This window comes from Euphorbia lathyris, chromosome 4, assembly GCF_963576675.1.
Source record: "Euphorbia lathyris chromosome 4, ddEupLath1.1, whole genome shotgun sequence".
Taxonomy (NCBI): Eukaryota; Viridiplantae; Streptophyta; class Magnoliopsida; order Malpighiales; family Euphorbiaceae; genus Euphorbia; species Euphorbia lathyris.
This window is the reverse complement of record NC_088913.1, coordinates 86,681,860-86,690,388: the sequence shown is the minus strand read 5'-3', so window position 1 is coordinate 86,690,388 and position 8,529 is coordinate 86,681,860. Positions and strand designations below refer to the sequence as shown.

The 8,529-nt window shown below is 36.3% G+C and overlaps 1 non-coding gene across 1 annotated transcript; it reads left to right on the top strand.

Moving 5' to 3' along the window:
* Window positions 1–8,220: 8,220 nt before the first annotated feature.
* LOC136228145 (small nucleolar RNA R71) lies at window positions 8,221–8,327 on the top strand. The gene has a single exon (XR_010688480.1). It is a non-coding gene; the product is annotated as a small nucleolar RNA R71 (small nucleolar RNA).
* The last annotated feature ends 202 nt before the right edge of the window (window positions 8,328–8,529 follow it).

The window sequence follows — 8,529 nt, the reverse complement described above, 5'->3', positions numbered from 1 at the left end:
TGCTTGAGGTGCTTGGGGTTGTGCTTGAGCCGGTGGTTCATCCTCCTCGCCTTCCGCCTCTCCGCCGCCTTCGGTACCTACAAATTGAGAACTTGAAGCGCCACCACCCATAGTGCCACGAAGATGGGCAATTCGGGTAGCATATGAAATAAAGACGGGAGGTCCTTGCGGAAGCAATAAATGAGCTCGCTCAAGAGCCGAGATGTCCAAAAGTGGAACATACCCACGGTAGGTGGACATGTCATAGTCGGCCAACTCACCCCGTGCTCCCAACACAATACCAGTGATAAAATTACAAAGAGGGATCTGAATTGTACTAGCCCTCGAAGCATGGAACAAATTATCAAATATTATGCCAATGCTATCAATCCTCAAACCTTTAAGCAAACTATCCAAAACATACAAATCCCGAACCTGAACCTTTGAACTCTCAACACGACCAAACAAGGAGAAACTCAAATACTTATGAAAGAAGAACACACAATTGTCCTTAATCAACTTGCTTGAAGTGTTTTTGGAATTAAAATAATCTTGGTCCGAAAGAGTTTGCCAAACCGCATCATTATCAAAATCTTTAGGCTTATCATAAAAATGAGAAGTAGGGAAACCAAACATATTTCCCATTGCTTCATAGTTAATGGTGTAAGGTATACCATTATTCCTAAAGGAGATTGAAGTTTTCTTTTTGTTCATGGTCAAAGTGACCAAAAATTCCACTACATATTCATTAATACGCGGGAAACGCATATTAACGAATTCTTGCCAACCCAACGCTTCAATAAAGGCAACAATTCGAGTAGAGAAATTTAATACTCTTACCGAATGGAAGTCTAAGAAGTGCATATCAACAAATTGGCGGTCGGCTTGAGAAAAATGTTTGAAACGAGCGGCTTCTTCCTCCGAATAGATGTCAAAATAAGCTCCGCATTGAACCCGAAGGCGATTAGCTTCCATAACGACGGGCTTGTTACCAACACGCTTAGTCCTAACCATGGTGATGGTGTTTTGAGTGTTTAGGGTGTGAGAAGAAGAAGAAGAAGAAAAAGAAATTGAGAGAGAAAGTAAAGCTTGAAGATGAGTTTGGGGTTTGATTGAATAGAAAAGAGGATAGAAATTGGAGTGAATAAATTGGGAAGAGTAAAAGTAGATTTTTGGGGAAGAGTTTAGAGTAAGGGATTGGGTAAAAATAGAGGTGATGTGAGGTTTGTGTAAGAGGTAGGTTTATATAGTGTTGTATAGGTAGGTGAATAGGTAGAATAGGAATAGGAATAGGCAAAATTTAGAGTTAAAATCGGATTGAAAGGGGCAAAAGATACGCGTGTTGCGACCGCGAATGGCAAAGCCGCGGCCGCGGCACGCGAATTTCAGGCAATATTCGCCCTGAAATCTTGCCAAAGTTGTTGCTCATACCGAGAATTAATAAATTCTCGGTAGAGAATTGGTAAAAATGGCATATTTTGGTGCCTTTTGACATGGTTTGTGCAATTTTGTTGAGGAAATGGTTCCTGAACTTAATATGAAGGGTTCATGCACTTAAAACTTAAATAAATGTCATTAATTCCAAGGAAAATCAAAGGTTTTACCTTAATAAATTGAATTAAAGTATAATAAATTGATTTATGAGTAATTAATAAAACTTAAATGTTCATTTATGCATATAAGTTAAGAGAACCATATTAAATGCATAATAAGTGCATGGTAATACATATTTAATACATGAATTGAATTGATTAAATGATAACTTAATTTATTAAAAATAAATTGAGTTACAAATTGAATTAAATGTGGATATACATGTGGAAAAATAGAAAACCATATTTGTTCAAGTGAATCCTTTTTATCTTAATTTGATTATGAAAAATTAGAAAGTACCCATATGAAATATGCTAAGTATAGATAATGGATCAAATGGATAAAAATTAAGAATTGAACTAAATAAGATTTTTAATATTGTAACATATGTACAAATAATGAAAACAAACCAAAAAACAAAACAAAAAAAAATATATACAAAAACAAAAATGAAAAACAGAAACTATTCTACATATTCATCCCTATCTAACGGGATATTTCTGGCCTTAATACGATCAATTTGAAACTGCACGAAAGTTTCACGTTCCGGTGCAGACAGAAATTGAGGCCCTGCTCGAAAGACACGTTTCACAAGTCCTTCGTGCTCGAGAAATTCATAGTCAATTGTCGGGAAGAATTCATCATCACTCCAGGGAACATCAATAGTACCCTTTGAACCGAGAATTATTCCACAGATTATATGACCGAACCCAATCTTCTTATCTTTGGATCGAGAGGCGGCGACAAGACCTTCCATCAGAATTTTGGAAGAATCCACTGCATTTCCCTGGAATATATCTCCAAGAACATACAAATCTGTGTCACGGACCACACTACTGAATGTGCGCCCGAACAAACTGTGACACAGAAATTTGTGTAAATACAGCATGGAGTTGGAGCGAAAAGAGTGATTATAGGCGAGTTTTGAATTGAATCGCCAGAATCCAGTGAGCATTCTCCAAATGTCCGAGGATGTCATGTCTCGTCCAGGATGACGTTTGATTGTATCCCTCGGGGGATAACCAAACCAAGCATGCAACTCAGGATAGCCGAAAGTGAAGATTTCGCCTTCTCGACGAAAACTGAGACGTACTCGTCGTTTATTAGTAAAACGCACGGTACAGAAGAATTCGAGTATCCAGTCGCCTATTATCGGAAATCGCATTTGTGCGAATTTTGTACACCCTAGGCGCTCCATATAGCGGCTCATGTCATCAGTAATTCCAAGTTGGTTGTTAAGGAATTCATCCATATACAACATTCCGGTGAAGAATTTGTAACGGAGATTCCAATAACGCCTACCTTCATCGTGATTGAAGATAGGAAAAGGCGCCCCATATCGCTTGGATAAGTCTGGGCATTTGTTGATTGAGGCAGCATTGTGCCTAGGTGATTTGTATTTGGTAGGCATGGTGCAAAGTTAGTGTTACTTTAACAAAGAGCGGTGTTTGCGAAGAAAATCAGAGTTCTGACAAAGATGAAAAGAATTGGAACAGAACCTGAATCCTCTAAGATTAATTTATAAGAGTTTAAGATGAAAAGAGGTATCGTTTTAATTATGAAAAGGTATAAATTGCACCTTTCGGGAATGAAGAAACTTAATGTTTCAATTGCCAAGAGGTTTGTCGAAAAGGTTAGAGTGTTTTAGACCTGATAGTGCAGGAAACACGCGTGTCGCGACCGCGGCCGCGACACGCTGATTTCCTTGCGGAAATCAGGCGTCTAAGCTATCTCCCGATTCACGGTAGAGAATTTAAAATTCTCGGTATGAACAGAGAAATCCGAACCTTTTTGTGACATTCTTAAATAAAGGGATTCTCGGCAGGGAATTCTAAATTCTCGGCATAGAATTGCCTGAAACTTCAAATTCATCTTAATTTCCTAAAAATTAAATCTAAAATCATGAAATAGAAATATTTTATGCATTTAAATCATAACATAAAGTCATCTAATCATAAAAATAGCATTTTGAAAAAAAATAAATAAAATAAAATAAAATAAAATAAAATAAATGAACAAAAATAATAAAACAAAATAAACTGTGTAAAATAAACTGAGTAATTCATATGTCAGATAATCTTGTTACGAACTCAATTCCTAGTTGAGAAATATTTTCGTAATAGATCTTACATCGATTACCATTAACTTTGAATCGAACTCCGGTAGGACCTTCCAGTTCTAAAGAACCGTAATCGAATGTTTTTACGACTAAATATGGTCCTAACCAGCACTTTATCCCCAACATTAAAGTGTTTGACTTTAATTTTGGCATCATGCCATTTTTTCACTTTTTCTTTATAAATCTTTGCATTTTTGTAAGATAGATGACGTAACTCATCTAACTCATTCAAATTGAGCAAACATTTCTTACCTGCTTGTCGCAAATCAAAGTTTAGTTCTCTAATAGCCCAATAGGCTTTATGTTCTAATTCGACTGGCAAATGACATGCCTTACCATACACTAAACGGTACGGAGTCATTCCTATTGGCGTTTTAAATGCAGTACGGTATGCCCATAGCGCTTTATTGAGTTTAGAAGACCAATCTTTTCTAGAAGATGAAACCGTTTTCTCGAGAATCCATTTGAGTTCTCTGTTTGATATTTTCGCCTGACCATTTGACTGAGGATGGTACGGCGTTGATACGCGGTGGCGTACTCCATATTTTTTCATAAGCGTTTCAAAACTCTTGTTTATAAAATGAGTACCGCCATCACTAACGATAACTCTTGGACAACCAAATCTACAGAATATATCGTCAAGAAAATTAACGACAACTTTAGAATCGTTCGTCGGGGTTGCAATTGCTTCAACCCACTTCGAAACATATCGACGGCAACTAATATGTAAGTTTTACCATTGGAAGGGGGAAAAGGTCCCATGAAATCTATTCCCCACATATCGAAGACTTCAACTTCTAATATGGTTGTTAGAGGCATCTCATCTTTCCTTCCTAAATTTCCTGTTCTCTGGCACTTATCACAACGAGTGATAAATGAACGGACGTCCTTAAACATCGTAGGCCAAAAGAAACCGCTTTCAAATATTCTAGCAGCTGTCTTGTTAACTCCATTATGTCCTCCATAAGAACTAGAATGGCATTCCGACATTATGGATTCGTATTCATTTTCACCAACGCATCTCCTAATTATCCCGTCACTACAAGTCTTGAACAAAAAGGGATCTTCCTAAAAATATTGTTTAATATCGAAGAAAAATTTCTTCTTTTGTTGGAAATCTAATCCTTCCGGAACAATATTGGCTGCAAGATAATTAGCAATATCTACATACCAAGGTGACATGGCACTTTTTATTTGATAGAGGTGTTCATCAGGGAAATCATCTCGTATACCGGTAGTTTCACCTATAGGACCGTTTTCATCTTCAAGTCTCGATAGATGATCGGCGACAAGGTTTTCAACTCCCTTTTTGTCTTTAATTTCTATATCAAATTCTTGCAACAATAAAACCCATCTAATTAGACGTGGTTTTGCATCCTTTTTAGCAAATAAATATCTTAATGCTGCATGATCAGTATAAATAATAACTTTTGAACCTAATAAATATGACCTAAACTTGTCACATGCAAAAACTACGGTTAACATTTCTTTTTCTGTTGTGGTGTAGTTTAATTGTGCACCAGACAGTTTGTGACTTGCATAATAAATGACATGAAGTTTCTTATCCTTTCTTTGTCCTAAAACACATCCGACAGCTAAGTCACTTGCATCACACATAATTTCAAATGGTAGATCCCAATCGGGTTTAGCAATAACAGGTGCACTGACTAAAGCTGTTTTCAATGTTTCGAATGCTTTAACGCATTCTTCAAAGGTTGAATCTTTCATGAGTAAATTAGTAAGTGGTTTGGAAATTACAGAAATTTTTTTAATAAATCTTCTGTAAAAACCAGCATGTCCTAAGAATGATCTTACTCCCTTAACAGAAGTTGGAGGGGGTAATTTCTCTATTACTGAGGTTTTTGCTCTATCTACTTCTAATCCTTTTTCAGATATTTTGTGACCTAAAACAATTCCTTCGTCAACCATGAAATGACATTTTTCCCAGTTTAATACCAAATTTGTTTCTTCACACCTAGACAGAACTTTATCCAAATTTTCTAGGCACGAATCAAAAGAATCTCCATAAACTGAAAAATCGTCCATAAAAACTTCCATGATATCTTCAAAGAAATCATTAAAAATCGCAGTCATACAACGTTGAAATGTTGCAGGTGCGTTACATAGACCAAAGGGCATTCTTCTATATGCGAATGTTCCGTAAGGACATGTGAAGGTTGTTTTATCTTGGTCATCCGGGTAAATGTATATTTGAAAGAATCCGGAGTAACCATCAAGAAAACAGTAGAAAGCATGACCAGCTATCCTTTCGATCATTTGATCAATGAAAGGAAGAGGAAAATGATCTTTCCTAGTTGCTTTATTTAAATTTCTATAATCTATACAAACCCTCCAACCAGTGGTGATTCGCGTAGGTATTAATTCACCTTCTTCATTCCTTACAACTGTTATGCCTCCCTTTTTAGGTACACAATGGATTGGACTAACCCATTCACTATCCGAGATAGGGTAGATGATTCCATTGTCTAAAAGTTTAGTAATCTCATTTTTTACTACTTCTTTCATGTTCGGATTTAGGCGTCTTTGCCTATCCGCTTTAGGTGGCTTATCTTCTTCTAAATGAATTATGTGCATTACAATGCTCGGATTAATACCTTTTAAGTCTGAAATTTGCCAACCCATACTTCCTATCCTATTTCTAACAACTTCTTTCAATTTCTCTTCTTGGACTTGTGTTAATTTGTTAGAGATAATAATAGGTAGAGAATCGCCTTCGCCTAAAAAAGCGTACCTCAAATGACTTGGTAATTCCTTAAGTTCTAACTTAGGTGGAACTACAATTGAAGGCGGAACTGGTCCATCTTCTCGAATCAAAGGTTCTGGGTCCTTATCTTCTAGTTCCTCAGTCATTATAGGTTTTATTATTTCTTCTTTTTGAACAATGTCATTTACACATTCTTCAATTAAATCAAGTTTCATACAAGCGAAATCCTCCATAGGATATTTCATCGCTTGATTCATATCAAACTCAATCTTATCATCACCTATTCGTAAAACTACTTTCCCTTCCGACACATCAACTAGAGCACGTCCCGTGTTCATGAACGGTCTACCAAATATTAGCGGAAAATTTACATCATAAGCAAAATCTAAAATAACGAAATCGGTAGGAAAAATAAATTTGTCAACTTTAACTAAAACATCCTCAATTATACCGTATGGTCTTTTAGTGGTTTGATCCGCTAATTGTAAAACCATATTGGTACGTTTGATGTCTTCTTCTAAGCCTAACTTATTAAAAATAGATAATGGCATCAAGTTAATGCTTGCTCCTAAATCACAGAGACAACTGGGAAATTCAATATCTCCCAATTTACACGGAATGGTAAAACATCCGGGATCCTTGAGTTTTGTGGGCAAATTACTTGACACAATCGAAACTACAATCTTCAGTTAGTGAAATGGATGAAATTCCTTCCCAACTGATTTTCTTTGAAATTAAATCTTTGAGGAATTTACCATAATTGGGAATTTGCGTAATCGCATCCATAAACGTCAGATTAATATGCAAATTTTTAAGTTTGTCTAAAAATGTTGAAAGTTGTTTGTCATAGTCCTTATTGCGGACTTTGTGTGGAAAAGGTGGTTTGGGTACAAAAGTTTTTGTACTAGAGTCAATTGGTGCATCTTTTTGTTTTAATGTATCTTCTTTGGGCGTCGATAAATCAGTTCCAGGTAAGGTCGAATTTTCGGGCATTTCCGGGCCTAAGTAGTTTTTCCCTGAACGAAGAGTGATAGCCTTAACATGCTCTTTCGGATTTTCTTCCGTATGGCTTGGAAGACTTCCCTCTTTGTGGGATGGAATTGATTTAGCGAGTTGTCCAATTTGAATCTCCAAATTATGGATGCTAGATGATTGGTTTTTAATAAGCTGATCGAATTTATTCTCGATCCGTTTAAAACCATCATCGTGATTACTTATTTTTCCACTCATAGCATCAATAAATTTGTCGATATTAGAAGATAAAGTGCTAATCGTATCTCTTGATTGATTTTGATAATTATTAGTACGATTTTGATTAGCATTAACATTATTGTTATTATTATCTCTCCAGTTAAAGTTAGGATGATTTCTCCATCCAGGATTATATGTATTGGAATAAGGGTTATTAGTTTGGTTTTGTCCTTGGACAAAGTTTACCTGTTCAATTTCACTCATACCTTTGTAATCCACATCCGTTCGGATTGGTTGACCATTAGGATCACACGGTGCCATAAACCTATCAATTTTGTGCGACAAGGCAGAAAATTGGGCTTGGAACATCGCTACTGGATCAAGATTCACTATACCTTTAACTGATGATGTAGTTGAGGATGATGGTTTCGCTGATGGTAGGTGTCCACGTTCCGCGGGCCACATACTGCTGTTGATTGTCATTTCCTCCAAAAGTTCTCTTGCTTGGGCAGATGTTTTCTTCATGAATAACCCTCCAGACATAGCGTCCAATGAACTTCTAGTTGTAGGATTTAGTCCATTATAAAATGTTTGCATTAAAAGTTCAGCGGGCAATTGGTGGTGTGGGCATAAACGTTGAAGTTCTTTAAAACGTTCCCAAGCCTCATAAAGAGTTTCATTATCATTTTGAGAAAAAGATGTTAACTCTTTAATGACTCTTGCGGTTTTTGCTAAAGGAAATTTTTTTGATAAAAATGCTTGGGCTAATTGCTCCCAAGTCTCAATTGATGCGGCTGGCATAGAAGTTAACAATTCTTTGGCTCGATCCTTCAAAGTAAAAGGAAAAAGGCGAAGATTGATTGCTTCTGCAGTCACATTTGGTATTTTAAAAGTGTCACAAATTTCTAAGAAATTTGTCAAA